Source organism: Ambystoma mexicanum, chromosome 4q (genome assembly GCF_040938575.1).
Source record: "Ambystoma mexicanum isolate Mex_15411 chromosome 4q, UKY_AmexF1_1, whole genome shotgun sequence".
Taxonomy (NCBI): Eukaryota; Metazoa; Chordata; class Amphibia; order Caudata; family Ambystomatidae; genus Ambystoma; species Ambystoma mexicanum.
In genome coordinates this window covers 434,013,702-434,029,929 of record NC_090928.1, presented here as the reverse complement: position 1 = coordinate 434,029,929, position 16,228 = coordinate 434,013,702, and the positions used below count along the sequence as shown (strand labels likewise).

The following is a 16,228-nucleotide window of genomic DNA, read 5'->3' as shown; positions in this document are numbered from 1 at the left end:
ATTTCATTAAGGGCATATTATTGGTTTCCACCACAGTTTTATAACATTCATATGAGCTTCCAATGGACTATTTCAAACTGATAATATCACCAGTAGAACTTGGGTGAATGTAATACACAACTTGTATCATACAAAGAAATCCGAAACAGCTTAATGGTGTTTACCCTACGTTTCAGGAGATGATCAGGAGTATTTCAAAAGTAGAAATGTGTCGCTCATTACATAAAATGCTAAGATTGTAAATGTTTTCTTCAGGTAAAACAGTTGGACAAGGGGGCACCCAGATTTAAACTAGGGACCTCTTGATCTGCAGTCAAATGCTCTACCACTGAGCTATACCCCCCTTTCTGAAATGTTCAACTTTATTTATTCAGTAATATGTACAAAGTGGAAGCAACATGCAATCACCATCAAAGCAATGCATTTTCAGCCACCAAACCCTCCTTATAAGTATCAGGGTACAAAAGATTTCCTTTATCTGCCTTGGTAAAATACAGTGAGGTTTCCATTGCAAGAATTCTTACATTTCGTATCACATGTAGATCTTGGAACATGGAAAAAACATCTTTTGTCAAATGCACAAATTCTGCAAAATGTAACTGCTTCTCTACTGCAGTTTGTTTATTTTGTGCTAAGAGCATAGTTAAACCCAATTGTTCATTGTTTTGTATATGAAATGATGATATATCCTATTGTTTCTAACAGTGCATTGGGATGAAAAACATTTTAACAGGATCTATTGAAGAGGGTATATGGTTATGAAACAGGGACTTCTTGAACTACACTCCTACGCTCTACCACTGACATAAACCCTTGAATGTTGAAAACTGCCCTTTTTTAAAAAGGTGATAGAGTGGGTGACTGTATGTAATTTGTAGAACTAATGACATCAGTGCACTTTCTGGTCAGCTGTACAAATTAATACATTTCATTAAGGGCATATTATTGGTTTCCACCACAGTTTTATAACATTCATTTGAGCTTCCAATGGACTATTTCAAACTGATAATATCACCAGTAGAACTTAGGTGAATGTAGAACACAGCTTGTATCATGTGAATAAATCCTAAACAGCTTAATGGTGTTTACCCTATGTTTCAGGAGGTGATCAGGAGTATTTCAAATGTAGAAATGTGTTGCTCATTACATAAAATGCTAAGATTGTAAATGTTTTATTCAATTTATTTAATTAAAAACATATTTCTACAGGTAAAACAGTGGGACAAGGGGGCACCCAGATTTGAACTAAGGACATCGTGATCTGCAGTCAAATGCACTACCACGGAGCTATACCCCCAGTTCTGAAATGTTCGCCTTTATTTATTCAGTAATATGTACAAAGTGCAAGCAACATGCAATCACCATCAAAGCAATGCATTTTCAGCCACCAAACCCTCCTTATAAGTAGAAGGGGTACAAAAGATGTCCTTCATCTGCCTTGGTAAAATACAGTGAGGTTTCCATTGCAAAAATTCATACATTTCGTATCACATGTAGATCTTGGAACATGGAAAAAAAACTTTTGTCAAATGCACAAATTCTGCAAAACGTAACTGCTTCTCTACTGCATTTTGTTGATTTTGTGCTAAGAGCATAGTTAAACCCAATTGTTCATTGTTTTGTATATGAAATGTTGATATATCCTATTGTTTCTTACAGTGCATTGGGTTGAAAAACATTTTAACATGATCTATTGAAGAGGGTATATGGTTATGAAACAGGGACTTCTTGAACTGCACTCCTACGCTCTACCATTGACATAAACCCTTGAATGTTGAAAACTGCCCTTTTTTAAAAAGGTGATAGAGTGGGTGACTGTATGGAACTTGTAGAACTAATTACATCAGTGCACTTTCTGGTCAGCTGTACAAATTAATACATTTCATTAAGGGCATATTATTGGTTTCCACCACAGTTTTATAACATTCATATGAGCTTCCAATGGACTATTTCAAACTGATAATATCACCAGTAGAACTTGGGTGAATGTAAAACACAGCTTGTATCATGTGAAGAAATCCTAAACAGCTTAATGGTGTTTACCCTATGTTTCAGGAGGTGATCAGGAGTATTTCAAATGTATAAATGTTTTGCTCATTACATAAAATGCTAAGATTGTAAATGTTTTCTTCAATTTATCTAATTAAAAAAATATTTCTACAGGTAAAACAAGTGGGCCCCCAGATTTGAACTAGGGACCTCTTGATCAAAAGTCAAATGCTCTATCATTGAGCTATACCCCCCATTCTAAAATGTTTACCTTTATTAATTCAGTAGTATGTACAAAGTGCAAGCAATGTGCAATCACCATCAAAGCAGTGCATTTTCAGCCACCAAACCCTCCTTATAAGTATATGGGGTGCGAAAGATGTCCTTTATATGCCTTGGTAAAATAAAGTGAGGTTTCCATTGCAAGAATTCATACATTTCGTATCACATGTAGATCTTGGAACATGGAAAAAAAAACGTTTGTCAAATGCATAAATTCGGCAAAACGTAACTGCTTCTCTACTGCAGTTTGTTGATTTGGTGCTAAGATCATAGTTAAACCCAATTGTTTTTTTGTTTTTTTATATGAAATGATGATATATCCTATTGTTTCTTACAGTGCATTGGGTTGAAAAACATTTTAACAGGATCTATTGAAGATTGTATGTGGTTATGAAACAGCGACTTCTTGAACTGAACTCCTACGCTCTACCACTGAGTTAAACCCTTGAATGCTGAAAACTGACCTTTTTTAAAAAGGTGATAGAGTGGGTGACTGTGTGGAACTTGTAGAACTAATGACATCAGTGAACTTCTGGTCAGCTGTACAAATTAATACATTTCATTAAGGGCATATTATTGGTTTCCACCACAGTTTTATAACATTCATATGAGCTTCCAATGGACTATTTCAAACTGATAATATCACCAGTAGAACTTGGGTGAATGTAAAACACAGCTTGTATCATATGAGGAAATCCTAAACAGCTTAATGGTGTTTATCCTATGTTTCAGGAGATGATCAGGAGTATTTCAAATGTAGAAATGTTTTGCTCATTACATAAAATGCTAAGATTGTAAATGTGTTCTTCAATTTATTTAATTAAAAAATATTTCTACAGGAAAAACAGTTGGACAAGGGGGCGACTAGATTTGAACTATGGACTTCTTGTTCTGTAATCAAATGCACTACCACTGAGCTATAGCCCCAGTTCTAAAATGTACACCTTTATTAATTCAGTAATATGTACAAAGTGGAAACAACATGCAATCACGATCAAAGCAATGCATTTTCAGCCACCAAACCCTCCTTATAAGTATATGGGGTGTGAAGGATGTCCTTTATTTGCCTTGGTAAAATGAAGTGAGGTTTCCATTGCAAGAATTCATACATTTCGTATCACATGTAGATCTTGGAACATGGAAAAAAAACTTTTGTCAAATGCACAAATTCTGCAAAACGTAACTGCTTCTCTACTGCAGTTTGTTTATTTTGTGCTAAGAGCATAGTTAAACCCAATTGTTCATTGTTTTCTATATGAAATGATGATATATCTTATTGTTTCTTACAGTGCATTGGGTTGAAATTTTTTTTAACATGATCTATTGAAGAGGGTATATGGTTATGAAACAGGTACTTCTTGAACTGCACTCCTACGCTCTACCACTGACATAAACCCTTGAATGCTAAAAACTGCCCTTTTTTAAAAAGTGATAGAGTGGGTGACTGAATGGAACTTGTAGAACTAATGACATCAGTGCACTTCTGGTCAGCTGTACAAATTAATACATTTCATTAAGGGCATATTATTGGTTTCCACCACAGTTTTATAACATTCATATGAGCTTCCAATGGACTATTTCAAACTGATAATATCACCAGTAGAACTTGGGTGAATGTAATACACAACTTGTATCATACAAAGAAATCTGAAACAGCTTAATGGTGTTTACCCTATGTTTCAGGAGATGATCAGGAGTATTTCAAAAGTAGAAATGTGTCGCTCATTACATAAAATGCTAAGATTGTAAATGTTTTCTTCAGGTAAAACAGTTGGACAATGGGGCACCCAGATTTAAACTAGGGACCTCTTGATCTGCAGTCAAATGCTCTACCACTGAGCTATACCCCCCTTTCTGAAATGTTCACCTTTATTTATTCAGTAATATGTATACAGTGGAAGCAACATGCAATCACCATCAAAGCAATGCATTTTCAGCCACCAAACCCTCCTTATAAGTATCAGGGTACAAAAGATTTCCTTTATCTGCCTTGGTAAAATACAGTGAGGTTTCCATTGCAAGAATTCTTACATTTCGTATCACATGTAGATCTTGGAACATGGAAAAAACATCTTTTGTCAAATGCACAAATTCTGCAAAATGTAACTGCTTCTCTACTGCAGTTTGTTTATTTTGTGCTAAGAGCATAGTTAAACCCAATTGTTCATTGTTTTGTATATGAAATGATGATATATCCTATTGTTTCTAACAGTGCATTGGGATGAAAAACATTTTAACATGATCTATTGAAGAGGGTATATGGTTATGAAACAGGGACTTCTTGAACTGCACTCCTATGCTCTACCATTGACATAAACCCTTGAATGTTGAAAACTGCCCTTTTTTAAAAAGGTGATAGAGTGGGTGACTGTATGGAACTTGTAGAACTAATGACATCAGTGCACTTTCTGGTCAGCTGTACAAATTAATACATTTCATTAAGGGCATATTATTGGTTTCCACCACAGTTTTATAACATTCATATCAGCTTCCAATGGACTATTTCAAACTGATAATATCACCAGTAGAACTTGGGTGAATGTAAAACACAGCTTGTATCATGTGAAGAAATCCTAAACAGCTTAATGGTGTTTACCCTATGTTTCAGGAGGTGATCAGGAGTATTTCAAATGTATAAATGTTTTGCTCATTACATAAAATGCTAAGATTGTAAATGTTTTCTTCAATTTATCTAATTAAAAAAATATTTCTACAGGTAAAACAAGTGGGCCCCCAGATTTGAACTAGGGACCTCTTTATTGAAAGTCAAATGCTCTATCATTGAGCTATACCCCCATTCTAAAATGTTTACCTTTATTAATTCAGTAGTATGTACAAAGTGCAAGCAATATGCAATCACCATCAAAGCAGTGCATTTTCAGCCACCAAACCCTCCTTATAAGTATATGGGGTGCGAAAGATGTCCTTTATCTGCCTTGGTAAAATAAAGTGAGGTTTCCATTGCAAGAATTCATACATTTCGTATCACATGTAGATCTTGGAACATGGATAAAAAAACGTTTGTCAAATGCATAAATTCTGCAAAACGTAACTGCTTCTCTACTGCAGTTTGTTGATTTGGTGCTAAGATCATAGTTAAACCCAATTGTTTTTTTGTTTTTTTATATGAAATGATGATATATCCTATTGTTTCTTACAGTGCATTGGGTTGAAAAACATTTTAACAGGATCTATTGAAGATTGTATGTGGTTATGAAACAGCGACTTCTTGAACTGAACTCCTACGCTCTACCACTGAGTTAAACCCTTGAATGCTGAAAACTGACCTTTTTTAAAAAGGTGATAGAGTGGGTGACTGTGTGGAACTTGTAGAACTAATGACATCAGTGAACTTCTGGTCAGCTGTACAAATTAATACATTTCATTAAGGGCATATTATTGGGTTCCACCACAGTTTTATAACATTCATATGAGCTTCCAATGGACTATTTCAAACTGATAATATCACCAGTAGAACTTGGGTGAATGTAAAACACAGCTTGTATCATATGAGGAAATCCTAAACAGCTTAATGGTGTTTATCCTATGTTTCAGGAGATGATCAGGCTTATTTCAAATGTAGAAATGTTTTGCTCATTACATAAAATGCTAAGATTGTAAATGTTTTCTTCAATTTATTTAATTAAAAAAATATTTCTACAGGTAAAACAATTGGACAAGGGGGCACCTAGATTTGAACTAAGGACCTCTTGATCTGCAGTCAAATGCACTACCACTGAGCTATACCCCCAGTTCTGAAATGTTCACCTTTATTTATTCAGTAATATGTACAAAGTGCAAGCAACATGCAATCACCATCAAAGCAATGAATTTTCAGCCACCAAACCCTGCTTATAAGTAGAAGGGGTACAAAAGATGTCCTTCATCTGCCTTGGTAAAATACAGTGAGGTTTCCATTGCAAAAATTCATACATTTCTTATCATATGTAGATCTTGGAACATGGAAAAAAACTTTTGTCAAATGCACAAATTCTGCAAAACGTAACTGCTTCTCTACTGCATTTTGTTGATTTTGTGCTAAGAGCATAGTTAAACCCAATTGTTAATTGTTTTCTATATGAAATGATGATATATTGGATTGTTTCTTACAGTTCATTGGGTTAAAAAATACATTTTAACAGGATCTATTGATGAGGGTATATGGTTATGAAACAGGGACTTCTTGAACTGCACTCCTACGCTCTACCACTGACATAAACCCTTGAATGCTGAAAACTGACCTTTTTTAAAAAGGTGATAGAGTGGGTGACTGTATGGAACTTGTAGAACTAATGACATCAGTTCACTTCTGGTCAGCTGTACAAATTGATACATTTCATTAAGGGCATATTATTGGTTTCCACCACAGTTTTATAACATTCATATGAGCTTCCAATGGACTATTTCAAACTGATAATATCACCAGTAGAACTTGGGTAAATGTAAAACACAGCTTGTATCATACGAAGAAATCATAAACAGCATAATGGTGTTTACCCTATCTTTCAGGAGATGATCAGGAGTATTTCAAATGTAGAAATGTGTTGCTCATTACATAAAATGCTAAGATTGTAAATGTTTTCTTCAATTTATTTAATTAAAAAAATATTTCTACAGGTAAAACAGGTGGACAAGGGGTCACCCAGATTTGAATTAGGGACCTCTTGAGCTGAAGTTAAATGCTCTACCACTGAGCTATACCCCCAGATCTTAAATGTTCACCTGTTTTTATTCAGTAATATGTACAAAGTGGAAATAAGATGCAATCACCATGAAAACAATGCATTTTCAGTCACCAAACCCTCCTTATAAGTATAAGGGGTACACAAGATGTCCTTTATCTGCCTTGGTAAAATACAGTGAGGTTTCCATTGCAAGATTTCATACATTTCGTATCACATGTAGATCTTGGAACATGGAAAAAAAATCTTTTGTCAAATGCACACATTCTGCAAAATGTAACTACTTCTCTACTGCAGTTTGTTGATTTTGTGCTAAGAGCATAGTTAAACCCAATAGTTCATTGTTTTGTATATGAAATGATGATATATCCTATTGTTTCTTACAGTGCATTGGGTTGAAAAACATTTAACATGATCTATTGAAGAGGGTATATGGTTATGAAACAGGGACTTCTTGAACTGCACTCCTACGCTCTACCATTGACATAAACCCTTGAATGTTGAAAACTGCCCTTTTTTAAAAAGGTGATAGAGTGGGTGACTGTATGGAACTTGTAGAACTAATGACATCAGTGCACTTTCTTGTCAGCTGTACAAATTAATACATTTCATTAAGGGCTGTAAGGATATTTGGCGTGTTACAGCACAGAGTACAGCACTACTGCACAGGTAGCATTTTTTTTGATGCAGCACCACCACATGGGTGTGGTGCATTGCTATATGTGTTGCCAGAGTAACATGGACATATAAGTAAAGACAGGCTATTCAGTCAAAGACAATTTTTACATATAAGATGCAAATCTATTTTTACAGTTAAAAGCACACATGTGCACATTCAAAATGCACACTATTTTTCACCTGAAATGCCTGTGTTGCAAGAGACACATTTGAAAATTAATAACTAACCTTATTAATAACTAACCTGACTAATAAAACTTCATTTAACATAACCCATTAATAAAAATGTCTCTCCACTGCAGAATTAGGCCTACTCTGAAAGTGATCTTTTAAACGCACATTCATTTATTTTTCTCTGCTGCTCTGTCCACATAACTACAGGAAGCAAAGAGCTCGAAGGAACAAGAAATCAGTTTGTTACAATTGCCACTGTAGAAGTGAGCCATTGTGTAGTGAGGGAGGAGATGACATGATTGATTCTGATTGGAGCCGCGTCATAGCAAGTATCATGCTAGAGGCTGTGATTAGAACTTTGCTGGAGAAGCTTGAGGAGAGGGGGAGAACAATCGAGATCTGGCAGAGCTGGGAGAAGGATCTTTTACTGGCTGGGGCATTCCTGCTGCAAAAGCTGAGAGTTCCAGGCAATAACCCCGGTTTGAGAACGGCAGACGCTTGTTCTCACTGGGGTTGATTTTCAAGATGAGTGATGAAAACAACTATTTGCAAAATGAAGCAAACAGACTCCTTAAAAAGTGTAAGGACTTAGAACAGCAAATGTGCATTCCCAAGTCCCAGGAGAGGCGGCAGGGTACCACATTCAATGGAGTGGAGGTGAATTCAGTTCTGCCCAACGAGCTAGTGCTCCAGTGACTGGGCCAGTGACTGAACTTGGTTGCTGCGCCCTTGGGGGATTTGATACTCCCATTGGGGGCAGCCACCAATCTCATACACCTGAAAACAGGATTGAATCACAAAGTAGTGCAATTCCATGCATTGCAACAAGTAGCCCCATAAAAATAATGAAATCCAAAAAAGCCCTGATCAAACCATTTAAAAAGGGAGGTGAATGCTGCATTGAGGATCATTTAGAAGAGGTGCATGACATTTTTAAAGCACTCCAGATACCTAAGGAACAGTACAGACAATATTTTCATTTAACTTTAGATGCCCCGACGGCCAGCATCATAAGGGAATTAAATGAACAGCAGAATATGACCTGGGTGGAGTTTGAAAAAGAAATTAGGCGTCATTTTTCTCCTTTTCAGTCATTGCAGGAGGCAAAGAAAGTCGCTTACACAATCACTGCTGGACCTAATACATCCCCTCGCCAATTTTTACAAGACTTAAAAAGAGCATTTTCTCGCTTTGATGTATCTTTTGACCCAAATTCCAATGAGTTTAAAACTGCATACTTCTATGGGCTACAGAAAGACATCATATCCCAATTGGTCCGTGAATTTGACCGTGACAAGTCCCTTGAATGGATTGTACATCAAAGCACAAAACTATATGAGGTACTCTATTGTCAGGGTAGAGAAAGTGATAAAATGAAAGATACTAGACCTAAATCCAAAGAACCCTCAGCCACAGTAATGGAAATCAGGTCAGCCAAAATGTCCCTTGAGTCTGCTCAAAGCCAAGGTAAAAATAATGTGACACCTGAACAAAGGGGTAATCAACAAAGATCGCCATTTCCTGTACCAATGTTCCAATCACATGATCCTAGTAATAGGGAGAGCTAGATCAGCCCTAGTTATTTAAGGGACAGACCCCGGGTAGGATATCGGCCTGATATGGCAGGTATGAACAATAACCAGAGACAAAATCAAGATCAAAGAAATGATGGTCCCTACCAGTCATTGGGGACACAGAGCAGATTTGATCCCAACACCATGATATATGGTAATCAGGATAGACCCCGATATGTGGATCGATTTACTGATAATGGAAATCAACATAGGGGCCAGTACGCACAATCTGAGAGACAGGACATGAGGCAAAACATGAACTACAATCCACGTCAGTACAATGATTCCCCACCAGGGGACTATAATCAAAGGATGGGTGCACCCCGCTCCCCTCCACAAATGAATCAAGAGTTCAGAAACCATCCCAACCGACATCAATCACCTGAGAGGTATCAGAATAGATCCAATCAGGGGGAAAACAACCAATATCGACCTAGGCCACAGAAAGAGGATTCTAGAGAGATGGAAAGGTTCCAGTGCCTTGAGGCCCAAGTGAAAATGTTAGCTGAGCAAATAGGAAAGCTCTATACAGCGCAAAAACAACCTTCCAAAGAGGGGGCTGATGGCCATAGCAATGACCGGGGGGCTTCCGAAAAGTGACTAAGTACTCATGATAACTGCAGTGCCAAAATGACAGATTGCTCTGATATAATTTTGCTTAACGACTCTGAGATGCCTAATGAATTAAAAATGAAAGTGCCAGTAAATGAACATGTGACAGAAAGTGCAAATACTTCTAAAAAAGAGGTACGGTTTAACCTGGAGCTAAATAAAACAGTAAAGATTTGCACAAATGAAAAAGAAACATTAGGAATTCCAAAAGAACAAAGGGACAGATTTAAGAAAAATGACTCATGCATGGGGAATACCAGTGAACAGGGAGTAAGTGGGGATGCTATAGCTCCTTCCCTGGGCAAGCAAAACAATGACCAAACACAGGCAGAAAAAGGGTATACTCAAATGGAGGGTACAAGTCAATCACCTGAAGAATTCTTTGAGCCACATATTTTTGAAGAGGCTGAAAGGGCTGGTATCACACTAAATGATCACAAATGCACAGAATTAAAAAATGACAAATTGCTGAATGATGTTGTTACACATGTTCAGTTGGAAGGTTGTAGTGTGGTCTCTGATGTTACCCAGATGGATGGGCGAACAGTGGCCACACTCCAAAAAACCTCTGATCATGGAGAAATGAATAAAGTCTCTCGCGCAGAAATGGGTAAAAAGGAGGGAAACATGTCTTTCCATTTACCAATGTGCTTAGCCAAAAGTGAAAAAGGCCTGAGAAAGGTGAGCCCTGAAATCAGTAAGAATTCACACTTCTTATGTATATTAGAGGAAGTTGAGCACAAATATTATGCACCCATCACTGTAGAAGAAAAATGCCACACCTTTGCTATGATTGACACTGGCACACAGGCCACAATTATGTCCAAGGAGCTGGTAAAGAGTATCAATGAAGGGAGATCCCCACAGAGTCAGATCACAGTGAAGGAAAATCAAGGTCCAGTGCATAACTTTAATGGGGAGGAGGTGCCCATCATAGGTGTAACTGAGGTTGACATAAAAATAGGAAAGCTCAGAATGAAACAAGAGGTATTGATCACATCTATTTGTGAAATTCCATTTCTGATGGGGACAGGTTGCTTGAAAAGATTGTCTCCTCTCATAGATGGGGTGAATGGAGTGCTGTGGTCCTTAACCAAAAAACCATTGAGGCCTAAGAAACTAAAATCACAAAACAGCAACATAAATGAATGTCACACCGTTGCCAAAACAAATGATGCTGTGGAGGTATATCTCCAGAATAGTTGCATACCTAGTGTCACTGTTATATTAATGTGTCAAGACAAAATGCAGAGCGACAATGAAAAACTACCTGTACAAATATACTTGGACCCAAGGAAAAATTGGCAGACTGCCATAGATGAGCACACATTACGTTTTTATTTAAAAGAGAAAACATGCAAACAGAATATTGTTCCTAAAACAGATTCAGAAAAACACATTACCACTCTGGCAGAAATACACATGGAAGATGAGTAACCATGGGTTCATGTTGGTATAAATGACTATTTTAAGACAATAAAAGGCACTTTAGCGCTTGGACATGAAAGGAGTTTCATTAATGAGAAATTGTTGCAAAAAATAATGGAGAGGGAAGAAATCCCGAAATTTAGGATTAAAAACCAATATGTTTCTGGGTTGGACAGTCCAGACTTTAAAAACCGAATTGCAGGCAGATGCATGCTTAAAATTAGCATTGGGCAGAAAACAATTTACCATAATGTATGGATAGTGAGTGGAGCACAAAATGAATTTTACATGGGCAATGACATCATGCACAGAATGTGTATGGTGTTAGATTTCCTTAATCAAAAAAATGGTCACGCCTAGGTGGTCCGGCACCTGAATTTGAAGACAAAAGAAGGGCTTATCATTGTGCACAACTGGTTTCTTATGCAATCGAATTACAAATGAGGAAAGATACTATTATTCCTGCATTTACAAAACAGTTTGCAATAACACTGAAATGCAAAAATGGAGAGCAGATGAAAGACTCTGATGCATTTGTATGCCTGAATGAATCCATAAAACAGCAAGGCCTGGATTATGAATACATTACATTGGTAGATATTGGTGAAGGATCTGTAAAAATTATGGTAAATAATAAAGGTTGTCAGGATATTCATTTAGAGAAAAACTCCCCATTAGGAATGGCCATACAAAAATCACATTATACGGCAGATTTAAATAACATGGTGATTGGAAATATCCCTGAAAAGTATGTAGATGCCAAGGGTGAGTTGCCAGAACACCTGGACTCTCAGCCCAAAGGAATATTTAAAATTCATTCTGTGTATCCTTATGATTCAAATGAGACAGTGTGCTGCCATCAAGAGGATTGCATAATATTAATTTAAATGAAAATGAAACAGAAAATCAGCCCATTGAAGTGGAAGCTGATATGCCAAAATATTTAAAAGTGGCAGCTTTACAAAAAGACACAGCCACACAGTTAGAGGAAAGCGCCGAGATTCCCTTACCAGAAGATTTTCCAGAATTTTCCAAAATGGTAGAAGAGCAGATCTCCTTAGCAGATGCGTGTGACAGCAATGAGGATAGCGACAATCTGAGGGAGATATTTATGGAGTTTAAGGATGTATTTGCAAAAGATGCTTATGATTGTGGTTTAACTGATATACATGTGGCCACACTACCAGAAGGGTGTAGCAGAAGCCCAGTGTTTGTACGCCAGTATAGACTACCGCTGGCATGTTTAGAATCATTGGCAGAGATTATTAAAAATTTGGAATCGCGGGGAATCATCAGGCCCATTCATAGCACATCCAATACACCTATTTTAGGTGTGTTAAAGCCAAATGGTCAATGGCGGCTATGTGCAGACTTGAGAGAGTTAAATAAAAGAGTACCAGTATCTAGATGGCCACTGCCATTCCTTGATCAGGGCCTAGCTCAGGTACATGGTTCAAAAGTATTTACCACATAAGATCTCACCTCTGGATATTGGTGCGTGCCATTGGCAGAGGAGATACAACATTTATTTTCCTTTACATTTGACAGGACTCAATACGCCTGGCTTAGAGCTCTGTTCGGGTACATCAATAGTGGGAGTGAATTTGGCATATTTTTGAGAAATGCCATGCCAGATGCAGCGGAAAGAGGAACAATAGTTTACGTGGACGATGTCCTGATAAAAAATGAAAGCCTGAAAAGCCATTTTGATGAAATAAGACATGTGCTTGGCTAATTGCAGAAAGCAGGCGCCAAAGTATCTTTGCAAAAAGCACAATGGTGCAAGAAAAAAGTGAACTTTCTAGGGCATGAAGTGACTGAACATGGGCTAAATCCACAAATGAAGAAAATAGAGGCCATACAAAGATTAAAAGATCCTAAAAATGTGAAAGGAGTAAAAGGTTTATTAGGGATGACAGGCTATAACAGAAAGTTCATTGAAAATTATGCAGAAATCACTCAACCATTGACTAAACTGCTTAAACTGAATACTCCCTGTAAATGGGAAAAAGAGCAGTCTGATGCAGTGGCTAAATTAAAGTAATGTCTTGTAAAGGCACCATGTTTGGCATATCCCATAAAGTACAGGGATTTCTTTATATAAATAGGTTTTTCTGAACATTGTATGTCAGCAGTGTTATCACAAAAACACGATTTGAATCACAAAACCATTGCCTATGCAAGTAAGGCATTGTCCCAAGTTGAAATGAAATTTAATGAATGTGAAAAGGCCCTATTAACCACTGTGTGGGCGCTACAACATTTCCGCCCCATTGTTCAGGGAGAAAAGGTGATTATTGAAACAAATCATCAACCTTTGCAATTTTTAGAGAGTAAAAGAATTAGATCAGGTAATCTAGCGCAGTCCAGATTCACTTCATGGACGCTGGCATTACAAGGTTTTCCTGTAGAAGTGAGATATGGACAAAATAAAAAGAACCCAATTGCTCAAGGGTTAGCTGACTTACATGACTGCGCAGCTGAACAAATACCAAATGAAATGGAAGTGGAAACTAGTTTGCAGGAATTTGAACAATCACCACACAAAGCTTTTGATGAAAAAACATGCAAGGATTTGCCAACTGTATATGTGGATGGTTGTGCTTTTCACATTGAAAATGACCGTAATAAACAATTAGTGGCAGGAATAGGAAATGTCTGGTTGAAATGTGAAGGCGTCCCCAGTATAGGGATGAGGATTGGAGATAGGAGCAGTCAGGTGGCGGAATTGGCATCCATTTATAAAGCAATTACTACTGCAGTTGATAAAAAGTTCAGTGAAATTGTCCTGGTGACTGATTCTGACTATGCACGGAATAGCTTTGTGGAGTATTTGCCTGGTTGGAAAGCAAGAGGCATGGTTACATACAACAAAAAGTCACTTAAACATGGAAAAATGATACAAGCCATAGACAAATTGGTGTCAGAGAATAATTTAACAATATACTGGAGAAAAATTCGTGGGCATTTAAAAACACCAGGAGAGGATAAGGAGGGAAATGATAAGGCAGACCACCTGGCTAAGATTGGGGCTGTGATGGGAGAATTGCTACCTATTGATTATTTAATGGGTGGAATAAAAATTGATGCAGTAACACGTTTTAAAGCACCAAAGGAGGTAGATCAACCAGTGGTACAGTGGAGTCATGACACGCCAGACCAAGATTTGATTGAGGCACAAAAGAATGATCGAATTTTGGGAATCTATTATAATCATTTGATAGATCCTGAACAAAATCCTTTAACAGAAAATGATTGTATGGGAAAAGAAGAGTTGAGGGTGCTATTAAAGAACAAAACACGAATCAGATTACAGGATGGACTCATGATTAGAGAGTCCATAACAGGACAAATACAGTGGGTGGTACCCCTTTCATTCAGAGGGCTAATGCTACACCATGCACATGATGCCATAACTGCAGGCCATAGAGGTTCACAAAAAACATTGGAAATACTGAAAGATTATGCTTACTGGCCACATATGTCCCAAGATGTGGAATTATATACTAGAGGATGTCTAGTATGCGCCCAATTTAAAGCTGCTTCACCAATGCATAGAGTCCCATTAATGAAAAGAGGCCTAACTCTTCCATGGTCAGATTTGCAAATAGACTATGTAGGGCCTTTAAAAAGGTCGAGCAGAGGAAACCGTTATATTTTAAGTGTGGTATGTTTGATGTCAAAGTGGATTGAATGCATTCCTGCACCAGATTGTAGTGCGCAAACAGCAGCCACATTGCTGGTGAACCATGTGTTCTCAAGGTTTGGGTTGCCACAAAGAATTGAGTCAGACAGAGGAAGTCATTTCACAAGTATTCTAACGAGTAAGGTATGGCAAATACTGGGTGTGAAAAGAAAACTACATATTGCATATCGGGCGGTCTCTTCAGGTGGAGTTGAACGAAGCAATAGGTCTGTTGTGGATATTTTAAAGAAATTCATGGCAGAAGCAGGTTCCAGCTGGGATTCACGTTTACCGTTGGTTTTGATGGCAATCAGATCAACTCCTGTCAAAGCAACAGGTGTTAGCCCCCATGAGGTCTTGACAGGTAGGAAAATGGTGTTACCACAACACCTACTATACAGAAAACATGAGCAAACACTTGTGAGTGCATCCACAGTTCATGAATATATTGATGAAATGAGGAGGCATTTGAAACATGCATTTGCTTTTGTGCAGAGAAATCTGGAAAGAGCTGCTGACAGTGCAAAGTCTTATTATGATAAAAATACATCAGTAAAGGAATACAGTGTAGGGGATCAGGTGTACAAGTTTCATTTTGGAAAAAGTAAACAGAAAAATTCTAAATTTCTAGCAGCCTGGCAGGGGCCATTTCGAATTATAGATAAGGTCTCTCCTGTGGTTTATAAAATTTTGAAAAATGAAGGTGAAACGGCGATAGAGCAGTTTGTCCATGTAAATCAGATCAAACCATGCCATCCCAGACACGAGATCAGGCGGCTTGAGCATGTAGAAACAGAAAGCCCTGGGGCTACTACCCACTGATGCACACAATACAACATGAAGTCCCTTGAACACAAAAAGAGAAAATAAATGGATATGAAGTGGGAGAATGGAAAAACAGGCTCCCGTCCTTCCCCTCTCGCGCCTGGCCTAAAGGATCACGGCCCAGGCACCCGCCACGAGAAGAGTTTGCCCATCTACCAGACGACCAAATACCCTGGTACAGGAACATACGGATGTGTCCATCTGCCTGCCCAGCAGCACGCCCTGCCCATGCCGACACCTGCGGCACTGATCAACTAGATTAAAACCTACACGTCGTTAGAGATGCCATGACGACCTAG

General features: G+C 37.8%; 1 non-coding gene across 1 annotated transcript; it reads right to left on the bottom strand.

Annotated features, from left to right (window-relative positions):
• Nucleotides 1–271: 271 nt before the first annotated feature.
• Nucleotides 272–343, bottom strand: TRNAC-GCA (transfer RNA cysteine (anticodon GCA)). The gene has a single exon. It is a non-coding gene; the product is annotated as a tRNA-Cys (tRNA).
• Nucleotides 344–16,228: the final 15,885 nt, after the last annotated feature.